We start from the raw sequence: 27,977 nt of genomic DNA on the forward strand, positions 1-27,977 counted from the left end.
GATAGCGAACATTTGTAAGTATTGCCCCAAACCTCTGCACAGTAATTCAAATACGGTGCAATCAGGGAACAATAGATAATGTGGAGTGATTTGTGGTCCAGAATGTGTTTTACTTTACTCAAGATTGAGACACTTCTTGAAATTTTGTTATGTATATGATTTATATGAGACTTCCAGTTTAATTTATCATCTATAATCACACCAAGAAACTTATGTTCAAGTACTCTTTCAATTTCCACACCATCTACATGAATCTGCACTTGTGCATTTCTAAGGGAATTCCCAAATAAGATAATTTTAGTTTTACTTAGATTTAGCGATAGTTTGTTCCTGTTAAACCATTTTTTAATTTTGCACATTTCTGAAGTAATTGTATCCAGCAGCTCCTTTAGATTCCCCCCAGAACAAAAAATATTTGTGTCATCTGCAAATAATACTAATTTTAATATATCAGATGCCTTACAAATATCATTTATATAAATAATAAATAATTTTGGACCCAGTACAGAGCCTTGTGGAACACCACAAGCAATGTCCAAGCATGATGAGGAATGGACACCCAGCTTCACAAATTGTTTCCGGTCACTTAAATAATTTTTCACCCATTGCAGTACAACCCCCCTAATCCCATACCGTTCCAGTTTATTAATTAATATGTCATGATTGATTGTGTCGAATGCTTTCTTGAGATCCAGAAATACTCCAGCTGCATACTGTTTCTGATCTATAGCATTCGTAATCTCCTCAATTGATTCGATTAATGCCAGAGATGTTGATCTTTTTGATCTGAATCCATATTGACTGTCAGAGAGTAATTTATATTTATCTAAGAATTTGTCTAATCGTTTATTAAACAGGTTTTCTAGGATTTTGGAGAATTGTGGTAGTAAAGACACAGGCCTGTAATTTGTGAAGTGGCGTCTATCCCCGGTTTTATACAGCGGCACAACTTTAGCTATTTTCATTTTGTTTGGCACTTTTCCCGTCTGAAATGATAAGTTGCAAATATATGTTAGAGGTCCTACAATTCCTTCAATGACCTTCTTGACGATTTTCATGTCAATATCATTACAATCAGTGGATGTTTTATATTTACACATGTGTACAATGTCAATTATTTCTTTTTCCTCCACTGATGTGAGGAACATTGAGTTAGGGTTCCTATCAATCAGGTTTTCACTACAGTCTACTGATGGCAGTGACTCAGGAATTTGTTCTGCCAGTTTTGGTCCAATATTTACAAAATAATGATTAAAGCTGTTGACCTTATCAGCAGTGTTTTCCATAATATTGCCATTATCGATAAAGTATTGTGGATAACTTTGTTGTCCAGAATTATTTTTAATGATACCGTTTAAAACATCCCATATTCCTTTCATATTATGTTTATTGTTGTTCAATATTTTACTATAATACTCCTTTCTACATACACGTATAATATTGGTCAACTTATTTTTGTATTTTTTATATTTATTTTCAGCTTCTTTTGTTCTTTGTTTTAGGTATTCCCTATAGAGTGTATTTTTCTTTTTACATGCATTTTGTAAACCCTTAGTGAGCCATGGTCTATCTGAATATTTGTGCTTTCTGTTGTATTTTATTGTTGGACAGTTTTTATCGTACAACTCCATGAATATTCTTAAAAATATGCCATATGCAATATCAATATCAGCTTCTTTGTACACATTGTCCCAGTCCTGATTTAATAGATCGTTCTTAAATGCAGTCATAGTTTCTTCTGTCTTTACACGTCTGTATCTCAGTTGTTCTTCATGCTGATTTTTCTTATAATTAGTGTCATAAACTGCAAAAACTGGTAGGTGATCACTGATGTCATTAATTAATATTCCGCTCACAATGTTGTTTTCCATATTGTTAGTGAAAATATTGTCAAGTAAGGTGGCACAATGTGGTGTAATTCTGCTAGGCCTGGTTATTTTAGGATGTAAACTCAAACTGTACATAGTGTTTAGGAATTCGTCGGTCATTTTATGCTTTTTTGGATTCAACAGGTCAATATTAAAATCACCACAGATAAACATAACTTTTTGATTTGTTTTAGAGAATATTTCCTCTATGAAGTCATTAAATACTTGAATACTAGAGCCAGGTGTTCTATATATACAGCTAATTATTACATTTTTTCTTTTTCCTTATAAATTTCAATTGTTATACATTCTAGTAAATTATCAATTACAGTTGTCATACTTTCTACCACCTTGTAGTTTAGGTTTTTATCCACATACACAGCTACTCCCCCTCCACTCTTGTTCCTTCTATTTACAAAATTCACTTCATATCCCTCCAGTCCAAAGTCCATTCCTTTCTCCGCATTGATCCATGTTTCAGAAATGGCAATAATTCCAAATGGATTTGTCAACTCATTTAGATATTCCTTTATATTGTTGAAGTTGGCATACAGACTTCTGCTATTAAAATGGATTATTGATAATTTATTTTCCGTGTTGATGGTGTGCTTAAACTGTTCATCAGTGAAGTAGCAGCAGTTACAGCTGATGTTGTAGAAGAAATTATTTTCCGGGTCTATATCCTTTTCTAAGTCTAGAACATTATGGTCTGTGTATCGAAATGTTCTCAGTTCCAGATTATCATAAAGAGAATTCCAATGAGTCATGTTGATATTGTTGCCGGATGCAGATGAAGTTCTTTTGGACTGTGCCATGTGTTGTGTTGTGTGTCACGTCACATGTGTATTCATACCTCCAGAGTAAGTTGACCTCAGTATTTGTCCAGCTCTTCCATATTTCTGATGACCAACACTTTGGCTTGTTCCGGTGTTCCATTGAGTTTAATGAATACTTTGCAGTTGGTGGTCCATGTATTTTGAATTTTTCCCTGTTTCTTCAAGTAACGTGCTTTCCTGGCAATGTCCGCATTTCTTTTTATCAGATGTTCGTTCATGAAGACATCGGATCCTTTCAGTTTCCTTCCTTGTTTTAACAGTGCTGTTTTCTGTTTTCTGTTTGCAAATCTCACAATGATGGCTGGTTTGTCACTGTCATTTTTTCGGGGTAGAGGGTGGCAAGCCTCAATGTTGTTATAATCCACTTCCACACCTTTGGACCGTAGAAAGGTAACCACTTGATGCTCCGTGGAGTTGACATCTTCCTCTCCTGGCCCTCCTACATTGTCAGTGGCGACCGCCCGGGCGTACCGGGGTTTGATGCGAAGCCCCGTGATGATAACATCGTTCATCCGGGTGTACTGCTCCAAATCCGCCACTCTGTTCTCCAGGTACGCCAGCCGCCGATCCTTCTCGGCGTTCTGGATGCGGAGAGCCTTAACTTCCTCGACCAGGTCCAGGATGGCTTTCTGCTGCAGTTTGACAGTAGAAATCTCCTCTGTCATAAACTCCAGCGACTTCTTAATATCGTCTCCTTCCTCGGCTGACAGAACTTTTTTCGGGCCCATGCTGAGAGACGCTCTCGTAGCTTTGCCGTGACGACCGGCTAGCTACTTCCCAGAATCCTTTGCGGTCCAATAACAGCCCCTCACGCTCAGTTGTTGGCATTTGCTCTTGCTCAGACCTCTACTCCGTGTTCTCTTCAGTATATATTTAATGCAAAGCTGGTTATATGATTCTAATGAACTAATAGTGCCATATTAAAATAATGAAACTAGAAGAGGAAAAAACATCCCCTTTTTATTCTACATTGTCACATGATATTTTTGGAGGAGGGCATTTTTCAACTTGGACAAATTATCAATAAAGTTTCAATCTCTGTTATACAATTTTATTTTTATTTATTTATATAGCGCCAAATCACAACAAAAGTCGCCTCAAGGCGCTTCATAGATACAGAGAAAAACCCAACAATCATATGACCCCCTATGAGCAAGCACTTTGGCGACAGTGGGAAGGAAAAACTCCCTTTTAACAGGAAGAAACCTCCGGCAGAACCAGGCTCAGGGAGGGGCGGGGCCATCTGCTGCGACCGGTTGGGGTGAGAGAAGGAAGACAGAATAAAAGACATGCTGTGGAAGAGAGACAGAGGTTAATAACAGATATGATTCAATGCAGAGAGGTCTATTAATACATAGTGAGTGAGAAAGGTGACTGGAAAGGAAAAACTCAATTCATCATGGGAATCCCCCGGCAGCCTACGTCTATTGCAGCATAACTAAGGGAGGATTCAGGGTCACCTGGTCCAGCCCTAACTATATGCTTTAGCAAAAAGGAAAGTTTGAAGCCTAATCTTAAAAGTAGAGATAGTGTCTGTCTCCCGAATCCAAACTGGAAGCTGGTTCCACAGAAGAGGGGCCTGAAAACTGAAGGCTCTGCCTCCCATTCTACTTTTAAATACTCTAGGAACAACAAGTAGGCCTGCAGAGTGAGAGCGAAGTGCTCTAATAGGGTGATATGGTACTACAAGGTCATTAAGATAAGATGGGGCCTGATTATTTAAGACCTTGTATGTGAGGAGCAGGATTTTGAATTCACTTCTGGATTTAACAGGAAGCCAATGAAGGGAAGCCAAAACAGGAGAAATATGCTCTCTCTTTCTAGTCCCTGTCAGGACTCTTGCTGCAGCATTTTGGATTAGCTGAAGGCTTTTCAGTGAGTTTTTAGGACTTCCTGATAATAATGAATTACAGTCGTCCAGCCTGGAAGTAATAAATGCATGAACTAGTTTTTCAGCGTCACTCTGAGACAGGATATTTCTAATTTTAGAGATGTTGCACAAATGGAAGAACGCAGTCTTACATATTTGTTTAATATGTGCATTGAAGGACATGTCCTGCTCAAAAATGACTCCAAGGTTCCTCACAGCGTTACTGGAGGCCAAGGTAATGCCATCCAGAGTAAGAATCTGCTTAGATACCATATTTCTAAGCTTTTCAGGGCCGAGTACAATAACCTCAGTTTGATCTGAATTAAGAAGTAGAAAGTTAGCGGCCATCCAGGTCTTTATGTCTTTAAGACATTCCTGCAGTTTAACTCATTGGTGTGTGTTATCTGGCTTCATGGACAGATAGAGCTGGGTATCATCTGCATAGCAGTGTAAATGTATGCTATGTCTTCTAATGATACTGCCTAAGGGAAGCATGTATAGTGTAAACAGAATTGGTCCTAGCACTGAACCCTGTGGAACTCCATAATTAACCTCAGTGTGTGAAGAGGACTCTCCATTTACATGAACAAACTGGAGTCTGTTAGATAGATATGATACACACCACTGCAGCACAGTACCTGTAATACCTACAGCATGTTCTAATCGCTCTAATAGGATATTATGGTCAACAGTATCGAACGCTGCACTGAGGTCTAGCAGGACAAGCACAGAGATGAGTCCACTGTCTGAGGCCATAAGAAGATCATTTGTAACCTTCACTAAAGCTGTTTCTGTGCTGTTTCTGTTAATGTCCTGTATATAAGTTGAATTGTCCAAAGCACAAAAATGTTGCACTTCCAAATGGTCCTAACACACTGTGTGCTCTGTGTCACTTTAACACTGTGCTGTGAGAAACGAACATGTGTTATTATGGTGACGTTACCGCGGGAAAAGCATTTTTGCAGCTCAGCGTTGAAGCTGCAGTTCGCAAAAAAGGTTTGCATGTTTTCCCTGTAACATGTGAAGCTTAGCACAATACTATATTTTAAAGTGCGTGACATTTGCCAAGTATAAAAGGTCTTTTATAGCGGGCTTCTCTGGCTTACGGCCATACCACCCTGAACACGCCCGATCTCGTCTGATCTCGGAAGCTAAGCAGGGTCGGGCCTGGTCAGTACTTGGATGGGAGACCGCCTGGGAATACCAGGTGCTGTAAGCTTTTGCACTTCCACACACAAACTGCAGAGGGCGCCGCTGCTCACTCAGTGGAGGCAGCTTCAGGAAAAGCTTCATGACAACGCTTGTAGGAGCCATATGAGTTGTTTCCGTCTAAGTGGGTTGGTTTAAATGGACTCACTGTATTGGTGCATGGGTGTTCAGACAGAACGTCACACTAAGATTAATAACATTAAAAAGGTCATAAAGATTATTAAAGAATTAAAGCAATCTGAGGATATTGTTTCCACTGTTCAGGCTCAGTTAGAGAATTTGTCTGTGTTGCTTAATGAGGCGACTCATCTGCAGGAAACCTTGCTTCCTTTGCTTCCTCAAGAAGAGCAAGAAAAACAAACTGCTTGGTTTATAAGTGTGCGAGCACATAATACTGAGTTTATGGAAGAGATAAAGAAATGGCTTCATGTTGCAAAGGGAAACCCTCAGAGTGAAAAAATCAGGTGTCTGAGCTTGATTTGCCACATTTAAATCCACCTGGTGTTGATTCCTCTGATCCATTACCTGCTGGAAATGGTTCTGGTGTTTCTAGGCACACCGTTAGTAAAGGTGCTGCGATAGATGATGTTAATCCAAGTGATAGCATCTCTAATGTTGGAAACAAAAGTTGTAGGAAAAGCAAATCATCACTCAGTGGCTCAATGGTTTCATCTGCCTTGTCAGCACGCATAATGGCAGAAGCTGACATGGCTGCCCTTCTTGTTCGACAGAGGTTGTTGAAAGAGAAGCATGCTTTGGAAGAACAAGAAATACAGCTTAAGAAAAGAAAGGAGCTGCTTGACTTAGAAACTGAAATAGCAGCCTCAGCAGCAAAGGTGAATGTTTTAAAAACTTCTGAAATGTCCCGAGTCTCAAGTGCTGTTAATGTTAAATCGGATGGAATGAATTCGTATTTAGAACGAGAGCAGGGGCGTTTAGGCGTTTTAAATCCTAATGCTCCGACGTTCAAACCTGTGTTACCAGAGCAACCATATCAGGGTGTTGATGCAGGTGATCATCAAGCGCAGGTATTGGATGTTAGGCCCAAGGTTAAAAATACTTTTCAGCCTAAGGTCATTTCCTTGGAAAAGTCAGAGACAAAGTTACATCAAGTATTTCCAGGTGCAGTTTCAGCTACTCAAATGATTTCGCAGTCTCACACACAATCAGAACCTCTTACACATACAGTGCAAGGTGGTGAGGGTCATGATCATCTAGTCACAGTTTTGAAGAAACAGAATGAAATTACAACTTTATTAGCTGAGCAGCAGTCTCTGTTTTTGTTACCAAGACGTGACATTCAGTTATTTGATGGCAATCCTTTGCAATATCAAACATTTATGAGAGCTTTTGAGCACATGGTGGAGAGTCAAGCTCACAGTGCTAAGGATTGTTTATATTTTCTCGAGCAATACACTAGAGGCCATCCCAGAGAAATGGTCCGAAGCTGTCAGTATATGCCTGTTGAGTATGGATATGCTAAAGCTAAATCTTTGCTCCAGGAGAACTTTGGCAATTCGCTGAAAATTGCTGCTGCCTACATTGAAAGGGTCAGTAAATGGCCACCTATAAAATCTGATGATGTGAAGGCTTTGCAGGAATATGGATTTTTACTAAGGCAATGTTGTAATGCAATGGGAGACGTGGAGTCCTTGCATGAGTTGGATGTCTCTGCTAATATGCAAGCAGTTATAAAGAAGTTGCCTTATAAGCTCAGGGATAAGTGGAGGCATGTCGTCTGCGATCTGCAGGGGAGGTTTCAACGTAAGGTGGTTTTTTGCGATGTTGTTGAGTTTGTTGAAAGGCAAGTTAAGATTGCAAGTGATCCATTGTTTGGAGATATACAAGATCCTCCGACAGCCATCAGAAAAGAGGCGAGGAATAGTAAGTCTCAGTTTTACCCTAAGGCTAAGCGGAGTAGTTTTGCTACTACTGTGGCCAAGGAGGGAGAGAACCACCAGATGAAGGTCCTTCATGTGCGGTGCAAAGCAGTGGTGTTACTGGGGCCGGTGAGCAAAATAGTGCTCTGTCCATAATACCAGTTAGAGGACAAGAAAGGTAATCAGTCACTGATAACCTATGCTTTTCTAGATCCTGGGAGCTCAGCTTCATTTTGTACGGAAGCGCTCATGAATAGACTGAATCTTTCAGGAAGGAAAACTGGCATTCTTTTGCGGACAATGGGTCAGGAGAAAATGGTCAGTAGCTATGTGGTTTCAGATTTGGAAGTAGCTGGTTTGGATTTAGATCACTACTGTGACTTGCCTGACTTATTTACTCAGAAAAGCATGACTGTTCATCAACGTAATATTCCCCGACAGGAAGATCTCGACAGATGGCCACATTTGCGCCATATTAACATACTGGAGATAAATTCCGGGGTAGACCTGTTGATCGGGACCAATGTGCCCAAGGCTTTAGAGCCATGGGAGGTTGTTAGAAGTCAAGATGGCGGTCCCTATGCAGTAAAAACTATGCTGGGTTGGACGGTGAATGGTCCTCTCAGAGAGGATTGTAATACTGACATTTTTGATGTGAGTGTTAATAGGATTTCCGTGGCAAGATTGGATGAACTGTGGGAACGTCAAATGAAGACTGACTTTCCAGAATGTATTCAGGATGAGCAGTTGGCTTTGTCTAGAGAAGACCAGCAGTTTATGAAGTCAGTGATGGATTCTGCTAAGTTGGTTGATGGTCATTACACCATTGGTTTACCTTTTAGGTGCAATCAGGTAAACATGCCAAATAATAGGAAGGCTGTAGAACAGCGAGCTCTGAGCCTTAAACGAAAGTTTATTAGGAATGGTTCATTTCACGACGATTACACCAGTTTTATGACTGAAATCATTTCTAAAGGGTATGCAGAGAAGGTGCCTGTTGAAGAATTCGATCGCTGTGATGAAGGATTGTGGTATATTCCACTCATGGGGTGTATCACCCACAGAAGAAGAAGTTGCGAGTTGTCTTTGATTGTGGTGCTTCGTTTCAGGGAGTGTCTCTGAATGGACAACTTCTGGAAGGCCCAGTTCTCACTAGCTTGCTAGTTGGGGTCATAACCAGATTCCGAAAAGAACATGTGGTGCTCATGGCAGACATTGAATCCATGTTTTATCAGGTCAGAGTACAAAGAGATGACTCAGATCTGTTAAGGTTTCTGTGGTGGCCAGACGGAGATCATAGTCAGGATCTGGTGGAATATAGAATGAAAGTACACCTCTTCGGAGCTACTTCATCCCCAAGTTGTGCGAATTTTGCCTTGAGGAAATGTGCAGAGGACAACAGAGATCATTTTAGACTAGAGGTTGTCAACAATGTTTTACATAGTTTCTATGTGGATGATTGCCTTATCTCTGTTGGTTCTGAAGAGGAGGCAGTGCGGCTCTATCAGGAACTTGTTGCTCTTTGTGCTAAAGGAGGCTTTAAGCTCACAAAATGGGTTAGCAACAGAAGAGCAGTACTTGCTGCCATACCTCAACAGGAACGATCCAAGGAGGTTAAGGATTTGGATTTGCATAGTGATGTGTTACCGGTAGAGAGAGTACTGGGTGTACAGTGGTGTATCCAATCAGATGCATTTAAGTTTAAGATCACACTGAAAAACAAACCTCCCACAAGGAGAGGGATATTGTCCCTTGTGAGCTCGATCTACGATCCATTAGGGTTTTTGGCACCTGTGGTGCTGCCTGCTAAGTTGATCCTTCAGAAACTGTGCAGAAGTCATTGGGGTTGGGATGATGTGTTGCCAGTTACTGTTGAACAAGAATGGACAGTTTGGCTAAATGATCTTTGCCTTCTTGCAGATTTTAAGGTCGACCGGTGCCTTAAACCTTCTGATTTTGGAGACGTTGCTTCTGCTCAGTTACATCACTTCGCAGATGCAAGCGAGGAGGGTTATGGCACAGTCACTTATCTGCTGTTGCGCAGCACCCAGAATCAAGTGCATTGTGCATTTATAATGGGTAAAGCAAGAGTGGCTCCATTGAAACAAACTTCCATTCCTCACATGGAATTGACAGCTGCCTTAGTTGTGAGTAGAATGGATAAGATGTGGAAAAAAGAGCTGCAAATGCATTTGCAGGAGTCAGGATTCTGGACTGATAGTACCTCTGTGTTAAGGTATATCAGCAATGAAACCTCAAGGTTTAAGGTGTTTGTAGCAAACCGAGTGACCGAGATACTTAAAGTGTCCAAACCTTCTCAGTGGAAATATGTTAATACATCATGTAATCCTGCTGATCTAGCCTCTAGGGGAGTTAAGGTGCAAACCTTTTTGAAGGATGATTCTTGGTTGCCAGGGCCAAAGTTTCTTGCTGAACCAGAAATTAATTGGCCAGTGAACCTTGATTTTGGAAAGATCTCCATAAATGATCCAGAGATTAAAATGACAGTTTTAGTCAATGCTGTTGATGCAAATGAATGCAAGAATGGTGCGATGAAGTTCATTACTTATTTTTCTTCGTGGACTCGTCTAAAAAGGATGGTTGCATGGGTTCTTAGATTCAAAGATTTGTTGCAGGAACTTAGTAAAAGGAGGAAACAGCTGGAAGAGAGCTTTGCGTCTAGCGTTACTAAGGGAAATCTTGAGGAAAAGCTTAAAAGAGAGTTGCAAACTGTCAAGGACCATGCTGCTAAAGGATTTCTCTCGGTAAAAGAACTTAACAGGGCTGAGAATGTAGTTCTTTGCTTTTGCCAACGGAGGAGATATGCCGATGAGATCAGTAGATTGCAGAGGGGTGAAAGGGTGAAGAAGAGTAGCGAGCTCTATAGACTTAATCCTAAGCTTGAGAATGGTGTGTTGAGAGTGGGAGGTAGGCTTAGTAGAGCCTGAAGATGCAAGGCATCCCGCAATTATAGCCAGGGATCTGCATATTTCTGACCTAATACTTCAACATGTACATCAGAAAATAGGGCATGGTGGACGTAACCACATGCTGTGCGAATTGCGGCAAAGGTATTGGGTTCCAGGTGCAAGCATTGCCATAAGGAGGATTTTGGCTAAATGCATAGTGTGTCGCAGACTTCATGCAGCATCAGGATATCAGATGATGACAGACCTTCCACAAGATCGCATCTCACCCGATGAACCTCCATTTTCTTGGGTTGGAGTGGATTGTTTCGGACCTTTTCAAGTTAAGCATGGAAGGTGTGAAGTAAAGAGATATGGAATTATCTTTACATGCCTGGCTGTGAGAGCTGTGCATTTGGAGGTGTTGCCATCTTTGAGCACAGATTATTTTATTAATGCGCTTCGTCGATTTATATCAAGGCGAGGTCAGGTATTGGAGATACGATCGGATAATGGTACAAACTTTGTGGGTGGTGAACGTGAGTTGAAAGAGGCAGTGGAAGGATGGAATCAGGCACAGATTCATGAGATGCTGCTGCAAAAGGGCATAAAGTGGATCTTTAATCCTCCTGCTGGTTCCCATCATGGCGGTGTTTGGGAACGTCTCATAAGGTCTGTCAGGAAGGTGTTAAATTCCATTTTGAAAGTGCAGAATTTGGACGAAGAAGGCCTTTGTACAGTTCTTTGTGAGGCAGAGGCTATTGTGAACAGTAGACCAATAACTAAAGCCTCTACTGATCCTAATGATTTGGAGGCCTTGACTCCTAACCATCTGTTGCTGCTTAAGACCAAGCCATTGATACCACCAGGAGTGTTTCAGAAGGGGGACGTGTATGGACGACGTCGATGGAAGTAAGGCAAGTACAGTACATGTCTGACCTGTTCTGGAAGCGCTGGGTTAAGGAGTACCTGCCTCAGCTTCAAGAGCGTCAGAAGTGGCAGAGAATCGGACGGAACTTCATTCCTGGGGATGTGGTTATCGTTGTCGATGGTTTTGCGCCTCGTAACTCTTGGGTGACTGGAAGGATTGTGGAAGCAATTTCTGACAGTAAAGGACTTGTACGTCGGGTTCGTGTTAAAACAAAGACTGGTTATTTGGACAGGCCGATCACTAAAGTGTGTCTTCTACAGGAAGCAGAAGAGTCATGAAAATTGACTTTTTTCAAATATCTATTTGCATTAATGTATATTTGTTTATTATGAATTGAAATTGTATCTTTGAATGTTTGATAAAGGATAGACCATGTTTATCAATATGTCTCCTACCTGGTAAGTATGATGTAATTATTGCTCTAAAATAATTAGGGGCCGGTATGTAGGAGCCATATGAGTTGTTTCCGTCTGACTAAGTGGGTTGGTTTAAATGGACTCACTGTATTGGTGCATGGGTGTGGGTCGTGTCGCATGGGTGTGGTATAAGATAAATGTGGTTGCACTCACTTGTTCACAGCACCTGATGTGATGAGCAGAAGGTAGGGTGAGCACGAGGCAAAACTTTCTGTTGACCACAACATACCGCAACATGATCGTAATATTATCGCAATATGAATGCAAATTGAACACAACGTGATCGCAATTGATAGCAGCTTGAATGATTGTGATATATTTGGACTGTAACTTGATGGTGTTTGTATATTTGTGCACTAATTGATGCCATAGACCAGTTTGTAATTTTGACATAGTAGCTAGTGCAGTTATTCGTAAGTTGCAGTTATTTGTTTGTGCAGTCTGTGAGTTTGTTTGACAGTTAATCCCATATGCTGATTTGTGGTTCGGACAGTTGCATGCGGAAATAAAGAAGCAAATGATACAGAAGTGTATTTTGTGCGTTAATTGTTGCGCATCATCGGTGTCTTCATGTTTAGCCTGCCGCGGCCATTGGTTGGAAGAGCCGCAACACTCAGAGTTTTATTGTTGCTAACATTTCTTATAGATAGCACAGATAGTGCCCCACAGCAGTAATCACTCATGTCTAGATATTCCTGTTAAAAGGGAGTTTTTCCTCCCCACTGTAACATGGCAAACATAGCAAACGAATAATCCAGCTGAAGCTTCAGACAGCCGTCAGACAGTGAAACACTGCCATCTGCTGGACTCGAATAACAAAGACGCTGCTTTGACGGGTGAGGGAGTTTCAACAAGTCTGCAACGACTCAAGCATCAAACTACAGAACTATTATAGCGGACATGGTGCTCTAATGACTGCTTCATTAACGCAGGTCAGAAAGGATCAAACATATCAATAAATTATAAAACACAAAACGTCTCTTATTGCCCAGGGCTCAGGAAGTGAGTGTGTTCCTTATAGCCTATTAAACCTTAGCAGGTTATTTTGATGTGTTACAGATGAAACGGCTATCCAGTAACATTCAGCTACAAAAATGCTTTTTTATAATTACTTTTTTACAGCTTCGCACTTTTACACAAGTTTTATCATCAGTGTCACAATGGCTGCTGCTAAAATTGAGTACAAGATATTTGTTGGCCTGATTAAAAGGTCTTGATGCGTGCTCAATCATCCAGGGAAGTAAATCTCCAAAAGCTGATTCTGTTCTTCTGGACGTAGCGTTTTCAGTCAGAGAAACCAGCCGACTGAAGGAACAATGGGCTGGGAGGTCAGTTCCTTAATCATGATTATGCAAATTCTCATGACCATTGATCAACAACCACTGATCAATGGTCTTGAGTACCATTCACAGAGAGTTGGAGAATGGCTGCAATCACAGCATTGTAAGATGGTGACAGATGTACCCTTAGGCCCCCTCCTTGATTCAGAGAGGGTCTTTCCCTTTTCACGTAAATGGCCTCCTTGACTCCGCCCTCAAACCAGCGTTCATTGTAGTTATTGTTGACAATCACATTGTATCGTGTAACCATCCAGCTCACATATTCAATGTAAATGATTTGTTGAACTCAAGACATGATGAATGTTCCTGCATTAAAACACATCCAGCCTAGTGTTCTCACTCTCCCTAAATGGATCTGTTACATTAGTGATATGTGGGAGTTGTGTTTCAGTCTTTTCCACATGAGGACATTTACATTTAGTTTTTGCTTTACTGATGAGTGGCTGGTTAACCTGCAGTGGTTGAAGTATGTGTCGGTCGTCTGGAAGAGTAGGTGTAGAAGACGTCTTTAATGAATGTAATGCTCTGAAGGTGTCAGCGATTACTGTGAATTCATTATAAAAGTGGATTTCAGTGAATAAAGACAGGCCCTCATGGTGAAGCTCAGGTGTCCATAAAGCGTAACAGGAGAGCTGTGTCATACTTTCAGATATTTTACATGAGCCAGTCTTTCAAAAATTACATAAATAAATAATTCATTCATTAATCCACAGGAAACACAATGCTCATATCTGAAAGTAAACTCTGATATATATCCCCGACTAGAGTTAGTACTAAATAAAGGATCGCCCCAAAATGACTAAATATATAAAGACACTCTCCAGAAGAAGAAGTTAAAGGGATTTTATTTATTGTACAAGCAATATCTTCATAAGAATTACAAATTCTGCAGACATATTACCTTCTTACTGAACCTGTATAACTCACACACAGACGTGTCTGCTGCTTATCTTTGTTCAAACATGATGTTTTATCTTCTCTTCAAAACACATTACTCATCTTTCTGGCATCGTGTTACATGAAAACACCTGCATTCTACCTGTGTCATTGTACCACAAAGACAATGATTGCAACACTGTGCTTGCAAAATAGAAGAAATAAGACGACCAGCAAATACATCAAAGATGGTAAAAGTGATTCCATCTTTGTGTCTCCTCCCATTGTTTCCCCAGTCTGTCTAGTTCCCATATTCCCAGGACACCGCTGGACAACAAGTGGGTATTCCAAGACTGAGAGACAGCCAGAGTTGGCAAAAGATCAGACATTCTTAAGTAGAAGTAAAAATACTATTGTTCCAGTGAAACTTAAAGTACTGATTCAACTTCATTACTCAGCTAAAGCAAAAAAGTACAGGCTCGAAGCGCTTACAGAGAAAAGCATACAACAGAATGCTGATCGCGGCAGTAACACACACTTGGAGGAGAGGCTCCAGCCGTCCATTCCAGCCCTATCCCTAACATTAACTCTAACCATAACTTTAACCCTATCAGGTCTTGTTTTACAAAGCAATTCATGATTAGAACAAAAAACACATTTACACATACCGATGATCTGTCACATAGCATCGTTACCTGTTGGGATGAGAACGTGTTGTTTCCAGAGCACCACAAATTGGGGTGTCTGTAGCTCAGGTAGAGCAGGAAACCTACTAATCAGAAAGTTGCTGGTTCAATCCCCGCCTGCATGCCAAATATCCTTGGGCAAGATGCTAACCCCAAGTTGCTCTCCGATGCATCCATCGGGAGGATGAATGCGTATTAATGTTAGATAGAAAGCACTTACAGAGAAAAAGCATAGAAAAAAGTGAGTGCATGAATGAGGCAAGTTGTAGCGAGTAGAAACGTTTTATACAAGAACCAGTTCATTTACCGTTATATTTTAGTTTTATTTTCAGTTCTGTACTTTTTACATGTAATATTGATTCATTAGATTGACTACATGTATTAGACCTAACTTGCGGACAGCAAATTTAAACAACCGTAATAATTTATTTTCAGCGTCTGAAATATTTATTTAGTTTGTTTTTTGTTTTCTTTTTGGCTCCTGATATTAGTCAACTACCATTTGTCAATGTTGAACTAATAATGAATCTAAGAAAAGGTATTTGTCACGGTTGGCCAGCGTCAACCGTGGGGATGTGAGGAAGGAGGAGCCAGGCACGGAGCTCTGAATGCAAGCAGTGCGTTTATTTACAATAAATGGAAAATAACAATAAATCCGCAGTGCGTTCCCGACTCCCATGAAATGTCCTCTTCCCAGTGCTAGTGTTCCTTGTCTCCGCTCCTCAGTGTCTGAGCACCCCGTGCTCACTGCCCTCTCGTCTCCACGCTTCTCCTGGGGAGATAACAAACAGGCAGCCGTAAGACACATACAATGCGGCAGACTATCCGTACTGACTGGCCGAGAGACTAACGTGAAGTCACGCAATGATCCAGCGTCAGAGAGAGCGCCGCCGCATTCTTAAGTAGCTCCTCCGACAAGGCTTGATCAGCTGTGTGATGGTCTTCAGGTGTGGCCAACCACCTGGCAGGGCCACACCCACCAGGCCTGAAGGTGCCTGTAAACAGGTGCTCTCAGAAACTCCGGCATCCACACACAAACACAGATATACCTGCAAGCAGGGAGAACGAGGGACAGCACACCAAAAACACACATGTCCATAACTGCTGGGTCGTTTAGACTCCTGAGCTGTGCACGAGGGGTCGACCACCCACTGGAAGGCCGGGCACTCGTTTTCAACCGTAATATACCTGATGTGCTCAGGTAACCTGTAGCGCCATGAAACCACTGTCACACCAGGGCGCATAAAAAATGATGCTTTAAGAGACTGATGGGATCGGGCAGCAGGGGAAACATCCACAAAATGCTACCTTCAGTTTGACTCCCTAAGACTACCTAAACTAAGTAGACTCATTACATGCTTGTTAAAAGCAAACTCTCATATAGTTTTTAATGTGCTTCTTTCATTACAATGACTAGATAAAGAATGTGGCACTGTCTCTATTTAACACTGGCTACCCCAAAATGTTTCCAAACCTTCAACCGTAACTTTCACTGAGAGATTTTTAGATACGGTTATTGAAGCTGTGGGATTAATTTTTTAAGTAACACGAGACGAGAGGCAGCAGCATACACACAGAGCATCAGTGATAGAAAGCTAGGCTAACATAGGGTAGCTACCTGTTCAAGGAGAAACATGTATAGGCCCATCTCAAGTGCCAGTGAACATCTAAATGATTCAGGGAAGACTTTGGAGAAAGTGCTGTGGGGAGATGAAACGAAATTCCAATTATGTGGCTTTAACTGACCTTTTGAAATAGGAGTGTGATGCAAAAAATAGCATCCCCGCAGTCAAGCAGAGAGATGGAAACATTATGATGTGGGCTACAGGACGACTTAGTCGGGGTTCCAAGCAGTCAGGAAATGTGACATCGTCAGACTGCAGGCCACGGATTGGCTTGTCAGTCGCGGCACTCAATGAGTCATGAGACGGTGTCTTTCACTAAAATCAAAACTGCAGTTTTTTTAAAACCCTCCAGACATCAGTACTGTAGAAAATCTGTGGAGGGAGCTGAAGTTTCAACTTTCCAAGTGGCAGTCAAGAAACTTACAGGATTTAGAGAGTTTCTGTAAGGAGCAGAGGGTTAATGTTTGTGTGTCCTCACTGTAAAGACTGCAGGTTACTGGAGCGTGTCGTGTCATGTTTCCTGTTGCTCTGAGGTGCATCCAACAAATACACAAATCATTTACCACTAATAATAACACCTCCCCCACTTAAGTGTGTTCAACAGGAAGCTAAAAGTTGTTAGCTGTTAAAGTGTTCAAAAAACAGCAGGAGCTCGGTGTGAGGCCACAGTGGGCCAAAAAACACAAGGTGACCTCCAGCAAGGACAAAATGTATCTGGACGTCTCTGTGAGCATCTGTCTCACTGTGTAAGTGTAGCACAGTGTCTGTGTGTGCATGGCTGGGCAAGAGAGACAGCACAACTGAAAGCCAGCACTCAGACGAGGACCCGGTGCATCGTCTGTCTCATCTCAGCCAGTTTACTTACAAACTCTTTAAGTTTGAATTTTAAAGCTGACAATGTGCACAGGGCAGTGATATTTCAAATGAAGGTAAACTATTCCAATCTCTGCAGCCCCAATTGTGTATCTCACACACACTAAGTTCTCCTCCTGCCTTCAGCCCAACCGTTGAGCGCGATGACAAATAGAGCTGCAGAATTTTGCTGCTGTGTAATTAAATTGAGACGTGGGGTCAAAATTCCCACCTAGATTGAGTGAGATGAAATAGAAATCGGCTCTCCTCTAACTGACTTTATAGAAATAATTACATCAGCTGCATTTATAACTGTTATTAAATAACAGCAGCACACGAGAACTAAAGTGTAATCCCAGCACATTTCGCTTCGCTTGCACTGATTCTTTAGAGATGACGACCGTGGTGGGTAATTAAGGGCAAACAATATACAAGTCGCGTGAAAAATGGAGGCTGCATTACCTTTCCAAAGCTTCCTTTCCCGATGGCCCGCAGTATCTGGAAGTGGTCAAAGTTTACTGTGGAGAAAATGAGAAGCAGTTAGTGAGAACGTGTCAGTTTGAGCTGAGCTATAAAACAGGGAACATGACATGTACAGCACTGTGCAAAAGTCTTGAGCCATCCCTCATTTGCTTCCAGGGATCCGGACTTCCCTGTAATCTTTAAAGTGGTATTAACCCTTGTGTGGTGTTCGTATTTCTGTTACTCAGCCAGTGTTCATGGGTCTGGTGGACCCGCTAGAGTTTTGGCTTTCCAAATTAACACTATCAAACAATTTTATGTTAAATTACTCAACAGATGTTTACTTCATCCCAATTACAAGACATATGAACAGCAAACATGGTTAATTTTTTCCCTTTACCTTTGTTAGATCACATTTATGAATTAATGTGCTTCTCGTTTTTCTTTTATATAAAATGTTATAAATAAATCAGTTATAATCAAGTGGAGTGAGTGGAAAGACACAACACATTTACACGTGAAAAAATAATTAATTGTTTAATTTTTCTTTTGAAAAAAACTGAACACGGGTCTCACAGACCCGAACACCATACAAGGGTTAAGGAATAGCTCTCCAGGCTTTTTAAAGTGTTTCTGATTTTTAATCCAGGGCTTGTATTTGACCACTTTTTGTCTGTTAAGACCCTTCACACTAATCTCTGAAACATTCAAACATAAACAGACACCTAAGTCACGGAAAGGACCACAAAACTTAACAAAGAACCAATTTTAAATTGTATCTGTACACATTTACTTGCAGCCTATTACAAAAAAAACAAAAGCCCACATCATTTGTTCTCACTTCTTTAGTTGAAGAATGCAGTTAATAACACCGTTAACACAGACTGACCTGGCAAAACACGAAAAAATAAGGGGGTGGTTCAAGACTTTTGCTCGGTACTGTATGACAAATGGAAATGTGCACTTCACAATGTATCGCTGCACTTCGGCAGTACTGTGAAGATTAAATGTTTTTTCCTTCCCGATGCATGTGAAAGGTTAAGACTTACATCTCCAAATGTACTGGAACTGATTTGAACCAGAGGACTCAGCCACACTGTTACTATGTACTGCATAAACACGTTTACCGATGAAGGTAAAGCAGACGCTGTCCTGACTGTGTGGCTAAATTTTGTGCTGAAAGCATCAAATCAATTGAATATGATTAACTTGCTATGAGAGGTTTTTACTCCAAGTGTGACTTTTTCTGGCTTCATACACCTTTCAGGGTCAAATTCAAGCACTTTGTAAGCACGTTTAATGTCCATTTTCAACATTTTCCAGCACATTACCATAAAAAGGATGCATATTTCACTTCGCATCACCTGAGTAAGACCACGTGAAAGGCCAAATGAATAAGTCTTCTCATCAGATATTGATGCTTCTTTCTTATGTGACACAAAAAACAGGAGGAGACAGATCTTTGCTTGTGTTGTTTTTTAAGTTCATTCATTCAAAACTAACTGTAAGACGCTTAACTACATTGCAGTCTGTGTTATTGTTGTAGACCTAATTATCACCTTTAAAGTGTTTGTGCTAATAACATCATGTAGAGTAAGACAGGCATAGAGAACAGCACTGACTGGGAGAGGCTTTGAACAGATGACATACTCAGATCAATTCAACACTTTAGACTTTAAAAATGCACAAGCGTCTTTCAAAAACCCATTTATTTAATCTATCATCATTGATATTATTATGTACAGTTAGAATGTACTGTTCATCTCCCTTAAATAAACAGGCAGCCTTAAAGTGTGAAATAGTCACTTGTCTACTGTCTCAGTGGCTGATAGTGCCCCACAGGCCTCAATGTGAGCTTGAAGCCATTATGTTTCAATTGTTTAATGAGAAACAGATTTTGAATGAAAGCCAGGAAACTTCGCTAGCACAAAAAGTGCCTATTCTTTCTTCCCATATGGTTCAGTCATATTACCGTCATTTCCCCCTAAGCTGTTCCCAAAGACACCAGGTTAATACTTGAAAAGGCTGCAGCGATACACAAAAATATCATCAATATTCTGTTTACTTGGTGACAACGTCGCTTTTAGCCTTCAATCAGAAAGCCTGACGTTGGCTAGTTAAGCATCGGGCTAACGTTTAACGCTTTCACTTGAGGGAAGTAACTCGTATTACTGCTACTGCTGTGTAATCTTGGTTCAATTCACAGCATATTCTACAAGTTACCCTGCAATAACTAACTGTTAGAATAGCGCCACCGTATTGTATCGCACTGAGTGCACTTCAATCCTTTATCCCGCGAGTTTGCTAGCTAGCAAAATAATAATACCAATTTTAAACAAATAACATGTGTAACGTACACACTCGAGAAAATTATTTACTAGTACTTACGCAAACTCCCCCGTTGTGAAAACGTACAAATCCTTCTTGTATTTTTCGTTTTCCAGCAAACACTCATTAAAACGGCCTCCAGGCACATTAGCGCACTCACCCCCGACTGATCAGGGAGGGGGTGGGGGGTCACACATTGAAACAGACTAACGTGCAGAGGTACAGCCCAGGCAGACAAATGTTGCTTTTAGACTTTGCGACTCGTTTTATTTCTCTATCTGATAAGAAAACTATTCAATCAGATAGTTCTTTGTGGTGAATGAAATACGGTTACAGTTTCAAGACGTTTTAAGCACCAAATCCGAAATCCAAGCACTGCAATATTAAAATCCAATTCAATTTCTTGTTTGCTCCGAAATCTACGACATGACTATATACAGAAAAGCTTGACATGGTATGCAAAAAAAACCCGAAGACAATACAAATACAAATACATGAACAAAAAATGTTTTAACTGTCAGTTATGTCATTTTAAAATTTTCCAAAACTAACATTTTCTTTGATTGACTGATATTAAATTGATTAGGGTCAAGTCTAGTGTGAACAATATTACACAAGCAAGCACGTGTGTGCGCATGCGCACATATTAGAATCCCTTCGATCGCTTGTGACGTGATAACTTTGCTTTGATCCTTTCTGACGTCATAACTTTGCTTTGATCCCAAAACCTATAAATAGGAGCGCTCACCTGTTACTTTATGCTTAACGGACGTTGACCTGCAGCAACTAAAACCTTTTCGAGAAGTTTTGAGAGCAATTTACGAGAGAAACCAAAACAAGTTCAGTTTTGTTTCTCACCAATCCACAGCGCAAACAGACACATTACACCATGTCAGCCAACCCATCCTTCGGCTCAGATGAGCTTGGAATATCTAAAGGGACCATTTTGGGAGATCACCACATGGTGGAGGCTTTCCTTGGAGAAGGAAGCTTTGGTGTTGTAACGAAATGTCGCGATACAAAAAACAACAAAACTGTTGCTATTAAAGTCAACAAGAGCGACCCTGAAATTCTGCTCCAGGCAAAACTGGAAATTTTCATCCTGGAGCAGCTACGACGCTTGGATCCAGACAGGTGCAACATTGTCGAATGGAACGGCTATTTCCTCGATGGAGAGCGCATTTGCTTGAATTTCGAACTCCTCGACCAAAGCCTGTCAGACTACATAGGGGACCGGAATAACCGAGGTCTCCCAATGAGAGAAATCAGGCCAATTTTGAATCAGCTCGCAAATGCTCTATTCCACCTGGGTTCTGTGGGAATAGTGCATGCTGACCTCAAACCTGTCAACATCATGGTTGTGAACCGCAGTGAGTCTCAAGTCAGAGTCAAACTTATAGACTTTGGCATCGCATGTAACACCTCTGCAGTGATTCCTGGTGACTGTGTGGGGACAATTGGTTATTGTGCACCTGAGATTATGCTTGGCACTCCATATGATGAAGCAATTGACATGTGGTCTCTAGGGCTGGTAGCTGTGGAGCTTGCTACAGGGGTGCCTCTCTATCCTGGGGAAGACGATTATGACGTTTTGAAATTCATAATTGAAACCCAGGGTCAGCTACCAGATCATCTTCTAGAGTCTGGCTTGTACACTGACAGCTATTTCATCGAGGATAACCACAACGAACAGCGCTGGACATTTAAGACCCCAGAACAATTTCAATACGAGACAGATTATCGATCCAAGGAAACTCGATCGATAAAACTTAAGTGTCTCAATGACCTCGAAAAACTGCTGAAAGTTAGGCGAGGACCGGAAAATGGCCAAACATTATTTGTAAGGCTAATCAAGGAAATGTTGGCCTTGGATGCAAATCAGCGCATAACACCCTCGGAGGTTCTGAAGCATCCCTTTTTCCACCCTGGCCTCTCAAGGAGAACCCCCTGCACTGACATGAATAGTACAGGGGGAGAACTCCTTGTGCTCTCTCAGCAGCCTTCAAGCTGGAAAAGTCATGGATCGCAAAAATTCAGCTGCAGTTTCCAAAACTCAGTTGAATTTCCTCAAAAAGGAGACATCAACATCTCAGCCAACCCATCTGCCTCTGAAGATGATCTTCAAATAACGGAAGGGACCATTTTAGGAGATCACCACGTGGTAGAGGCCTTCCTTGGAGAAGGAGGCTTTGGTTTGGTAACCAGATGTCGCGATACAAAAAACAACAAAACGGTTGCTATTAAAATCAACAAGAGCGACCCTGAAATTCTGCTCCAGGCAAAACTGGAAATTTTCATCCTGGAGCAGCTACGACGCTTGGATCCAGACAGGTGCAACATTGTCGAATGGAACGGCTATTTCCTCGATGGAGAGCGCATTTGCTTGAATTTCGAACTGCTCGACCAAAGCCTGTGGGACTACATTGGGGACCGGAATAACCGAGGTCTCCCAATGAGAGAACTCAGGCCAATTTTGCATCAGCTCGCAAATGCTCTGTTCCACCTGGGTTCTGTGGGAATAGTGCATGCTGACCTCAAACCTGGAAACATCATGGTTGTGAACCGCACTGAGTCTCCCGTCAAAGTCAAACTCATAGACTTTGGCCTCGCATGTCCTGCTTCTGCAGTGATTCCTGGTGACCGTGTGGGGACAACTGGTTATTGTGCACCTGAGATTATGCTTGGCATTCCATACGACAAAGCAATCGACACGTGGTCTCTGGGGCTGGTAGCTGTGGAGCTTGCTACAGGGGTGCCTCTCTATCCTGGGGAAGACGATTATGATGTTTTGAAATTCATAATTGAAACCCAGGGTCAGCTACCAGATCATCTTCTAGAGTCTGGCTTGTACACTGACTGCTACTTCATCGAGGATAACTACAACAAACAGCGCTGGACATTTAAGACCCCAGAACAATTTCAATACGAGACATATTATCGATCCAAGGAAACTCGATATATAAAACTTAAGCGTCTCGATGACCTCGAACAACTGCTGAAGGTTAGGCGAGGACCGGAAAATGGCCAATCATTATTTGTAAGGCTAATCAAAGAAATGTTGGCCTTGGATGCAAATCAGCGCATAACACCCTCGGAGGTTCTGAAGCATCCCTTTTTCGACCCTGGCCTCTCAAGGAGAGCCCCCTGCACTGATATGAATAACACAGGGGGACAAAACCTTGTGCTCTCTCAGCAGCAATCATCGTTTGGGTGGCCAGAATTCTAGGGGAGCTAGAAATTCTTGTGGAAAAAAAGCCCAAAACAATAACATCAACAAAAACAACCAATGAATGTGGTCTTAAACTTGGGCACAATTTGGCTTGAAATCCATCAACTAATCTCTCAATATTCAAAGCGGAGCAGCAGACAACTTACCATCACATCAGTCCTTCAATCAGACCTACACTGAAAAAAAGGGACTGGCCATCTCTTGGATTTATGTAAGCATCTTGCATGTATTTAACACAATTGCCTCATGTTTTAAAGTTAAATGTAACTATATAGTGTAAAAACTACATGATATGCAGAAAGGGTGTATTAAATTGTTCATATCATGTTCAGGTGAAGTAAGTCAATAAGATAGCAACGTTAAATCTCGTGAAACCACGCGTGATTTCATCTCGCGGGCTTTGGATCGTGGTTTAAAAAAGGCATCCATCTCAGTCAAGTCGAGCAGCCAACTCTACGTTTTTGGTATGTCTTGATTTTTTGAATTAATATTTACCATATTTCAGACAAATGTAGTTAAACGTCTAGAGTGTCGCCATGTAACATGCTAAAAAAGAGCCGTTAGCTTATTTGCTGTTTTATCTGTTGTCAAAGAATTGGCGCTTTTTCATTTGAATTTGTCTTTGGCACAAGAGCCGTAATATCACATTAAACCTAATTACGAGGCACTCATAACATAATTTGGTTTTCTGTGTGAATAGATTTGCCAACTGACTCTTCAGTTACATTGTGTATTTACTGCACCATGGTGTTAGTGAGATTTTGGACATTGAACAGCTTTAGCTAATATCATCAGCGGCATTATGCTAGCTTACATCCCTACCCCTCCTGGCCTCACCTGCTGTCCTTTTGTTTTTGTTTTTGTTTTTGTTTTTTTTGCTGCACATTGAGAGACGACCTCTATTCTGCATTTCACCAGGAGTCAGCTGATGGATTGTGGGTTCAAGGTGTTATGGTAAGAAAGTATATTCTATTTTCGTTTCTGTAACTTAATTATAATGGGTTTTTTATAATTATTAGGTGCATGCATACTCACCCTATTAATACAACTGAGAAATCCAAAATCTGCCATAGGTTTAACTTATACCTGTATGTATTGCCAGAAAGGTGATTACTGGACTCGCATTAATGCACACTTGAACTGAAATGAGGTTGTAACTTGTGGGTTGTTGGGTTGCAAATCAGAAACAAACATCTTTGGATTTTTTTTTAATCCCATAAGATCTGGAAACACAGTTTTTATTCAACAAAACATTACTGATTAACCAAGCACAGTGCCTGCTGTTATTTCAAAATAATTTTATGTCATTTCAGATAAAATGCAGCATTCCAGTGCATCCCAACCATGCCTTTACAGTCAAGGTTTCTGACGGAGCTGAGTTTCTCTCTGACAGTCTGCTGAAAGTGTTTGCAAAGTGATCGGGGGAACAGGGCACAAAGCTAAAGGATGTAGCTGCCATAATGACAGTAAGAACTTTAAAATTCTTTAACTACAAAGTGTATATGTATTGCATTAGGTCAGTAAAATTTTTATGCTACATCCATTGAAACAGTCAACTATTACCTGTGAGTAATGATTCCACTAAAAGGATGCCATAATTTTCGTCATGCATTTACTGGCCCACTGAGAAAAAATTATCTTTTTTTAAAAATAAATGTTCTGGAAACTATATATCCATAAAGTTGATGTCAAACAGGAACTTTTGATATTGCTTTGTAGATGCTGGTGTTGCATGTTGACTGGTTTAAAAAGTCAAGAGTTTTTGTCTGGGATCATTTTCTTCTGTGCTACTGAAAAGTTCACAAATCTCTGTTTTCTTTGTTATAATAGTCAAGGATGACATTAATGCTCGGAGTCCCTCATCAAAGTGCTCCGCATCTGTGTGAAAGACAATTGCAACATCTTGGTGCAGGAGTTCATGGTGAGTGTTTTATGAGTAGATTGTGGATTTGCAACCTTTAAAAATGCATTTAGTTATCCACTTGATCCTCATTGGACTGGTTAGGACCAGTAGTCCTCTTTAATAATTTGAAGTTCACATGAGGCCTGGTAGTGAACTCGGCCGCCGGCCCTTGAGGCCCCACCCCCACCCCTGTATTAGGGGTCACATCAGTGTGAAAAAACTTTAAATTTGTCATTCTAATGAACAAAGGAAAATCCCACCAGTATTTACATTAGCTTTTGTTTGAAAAAAAAAAAAAAAGACCAACTGACCAACAGCTAACCAAATTGTGGGGCTGAAAGTCTAAATTCTAACATCTTCTGAGTGACATAGCCTGGATTTCTGATGGGCCGGTGTCTTTCTAACAAAAACTAATGTAAAGCATTTGAAATTATTATGTTTTTCACCCTCTCTTAGAAACTCTGTTAGACCATGAATGGCAGCATGGCAGGCCACTCTTTGGCTATAGCTATTTACTATGTTGCTTGCATTGGTTTAAATTACTCTAACATTAGAACTGGTAGATTCAAAAGAGATGAGTTTAAAAAGGAATCTTAAAGAAATGTTTTGTGTTTAACCAGGACTTGCCTGAGGCCACTGCACAGATTGAGAAAACCACAATGAACATCTGTCTCCAGAGATGCGCCAGGCAATGACTTTTCTGATGTTGTTCTTCAAGATCTGGATAACGTGACCTTTGCAGTAGCCATGCTGTTTGGACCTTTTTTATTCCTTCAACATGAGTTACCCATCACAACTCTGCTACACTTTTGAGGTGATTCAATGGGTGGTAATGGAGTTGGATGCAACTCAGCTCTCAAGAAAAGCTCACAACTAAGACAAAACTGCTCCTGCAACGAAGCTCACTGTTATGCATGTGAGGTGACCAGCTCTAGGTGAGAGGACATTTAACACTTAGACCCCCGGAGAGCAGTCTCACACTTGTTCTGCTGCATTTTTGAAGCTCAATTCCAGGAACGGATCGCAGGGTTCATTTTTATATACTCTGCAACTGCCATGAGGACGAGCTGTTTTTTGTTGTTGTTTGTTTTTCCTTTTGCTCTGTACAAGTTCTCTGTCTGTTTGGCAGCATTTTTAAATTTCTCTTTGTATTTTTTCTTTCTTTTACTAGTGAAGAGATGTAGCGTGAACAGTTATACAGTCTAAATATCCCATATGGGTCGTGTGAAATGGTATTTTCAGTTTCATTCAGTTGAAGTAAAGAACGTTGAATATTTCTAAGTGTGCTGTTTTGAACCAAGATGTCACAGTATGATCAGTGCTGTAATTTTTGACAGTCACTGTATCAATGTTATTTTTGCGTCTCTTGAATAAAGTTTTTGACCTGCAAGTGCTAATTTCTTTAGTTATTGGGGTAAAATGGGTAGTGTTAATAGGAAGGTGTTTGCCAATTCAGTAACCTAATTTAATGTTAATGGAAACTAACATTACCTCAAATTGTTTAGTTATAATTGTTGTTTAACTGAATCTTGATGTCAGAGGCCTTAAATAGAATGTTTTGTATTGTTCTTTCCCAACATTTTTCAAAAGAAACAGTCTAATTTCTTTGCTGCGATTGATTCCAGAGAACACGGAAGAACTGACATTATTTAACTGTTGATTTATATAGATTCAGTAGAGGAGTAATGTCAGTTTAATTCTTTACCTACTGCAGTGAAATTAGACATGTTGTTTTGAAAGGTTACTGGTGGATGCCAGCAACCATCTTGGAAGAGAACAATACAATCTGTTATAAGGCCTCCATTTGAAAATTGTGTATTTGATACTAGAATATAATAGCAAAATGTAATTTGAAGATAACATGTAGTATTTAAGTGACCAAGTAGTATTGGGTAAAAGTTATTGAATCGTGTTGGGATAACGTGAGAAAATTGTGAAGGATTAAAATATTCCAAGAGCTCAAATTACTTCATCAAAACATGTTTAAGTCACATTTTATCAACACAAATTGCACAGGTTTATTGAACATGAATAAATTGTGTTAATTTAACTCAATGGTTTAAGTTGCTGCCAAAGCAAAACATCTGTGTGCAACAAATGTCCACCATTGAATTAAGTAAATCCAACAACATATTTTTTTCAGTGTACAACAAACGTCTTCCGTCTCTCACCCCAACCGGTCGCAGCAGATGGCCCCGCCCCTCCCTGAGCCTGGTTCTGCCGGAGGTTTCTTCCTGTAAAAAGGGAGTTTTTCCTTCCCACTGTCGCCAAAGTGCTTGCTCATAGGGGGTCATATGATTGTTGGGTTCTCTGTATGTCTTATTGTAGGGTCTACCTTACAATAATACATACAGCCTTGAAGTGACTGGTGATGTGATTTGCTGCTGAATGAATTCGGAACTAATTGGAAATCTGGATATTAATTAAATAAACCTGCTTTGAGCATCAATTAATTGTTGTTTGAAATTCTTTATAAATATATAAATATAGTGCCACTCTTCTACTGTTTAAATTGCAACTGTTTCAAACTGACTAATTTATTCATACACTTGAGCATAAACACACGCACAGTAAATGGCCTGTATTTGTACAGCGCTTTACTTAGTCCCCAAGGACCCCAAAGAGCTTTACACTACATTCAGTCATTCACACATTCACACACTGGTAATGGCAGCTACATTGTAGCCACAGCTGCCCTGGGGCGCACTGACAGAACATTGCAGAACCTTCAGCACCTCGTATGAAAAATATTTGACTGTG

General features: G+C 40.7%; 2 long non-coding RNA genes across 4 annotated transcripts; one reads left to right on the plus strand and one right to left on the minus strand.

Annotated features, from left to right (window-relative positions):
- Nucleotides 1-15,505: 15,505 nt before the first annotated feature.
- On the minus strand, nt 15,506-20,383 carry LOC308393868. Its single transcript, XR_013971049.1, has 4 exons — nt 20,146-20,383; nt 17,758-17,813; nt 15,670-16,518; nt 15,506-15,590 (listed from the first exon to the last, which is right to left on the minus strand). It is a non-coding gene; the product is annotated as an uncharacterized lncRNA (long non-coding RNA).
- Nucleotides 20,384-23,474: 3,091 nt separating this feature from the next.
- Nucleotides 23,475-27,224, plus strand: LOC308394090. 3 transcript variants are annotated; one of them, XR_013971109.1, is made up of 5 exons: nt 23,475-23,525; nt 23,647-24,268; nt 24,628-24,780; nt 25,145-25,235; nt 25,838-27,224. It is a non-coding gene; the product is annotated as an uncharacterized lncRNA (long non-coding RNA). The 3 variants fall into 3 exon arrangements; XR_013971111.1 differs by lacking the exon at nt 23,475-23,525 and having other exon boundaries at nt 23,533-23,778; nt 24,205-24,268; XR_013971110.1 differs by lacking the exon at nt 23,475-23,525 and having other exon boundaries at nt 23,533-24,268.
- Nucleotides 27,225-27,977: the final 753 nt, after the last annotated feature.

Source organism: Rhamphochromis sp. 'chilingali', assembly GCF_963969265.1.
Source record: "Rhamphochromis sp. 'chilingali' genome assembly, chromosome: 3".
Classification (NCBI taxonomy): domain Eukaryota; kingdom Metazoa; phylum Chordata; class Actinopteri; order Cichliformes; family Cichlidae; genus Rhamphochromis; species Rhamphochromis sp. 'chilingali'.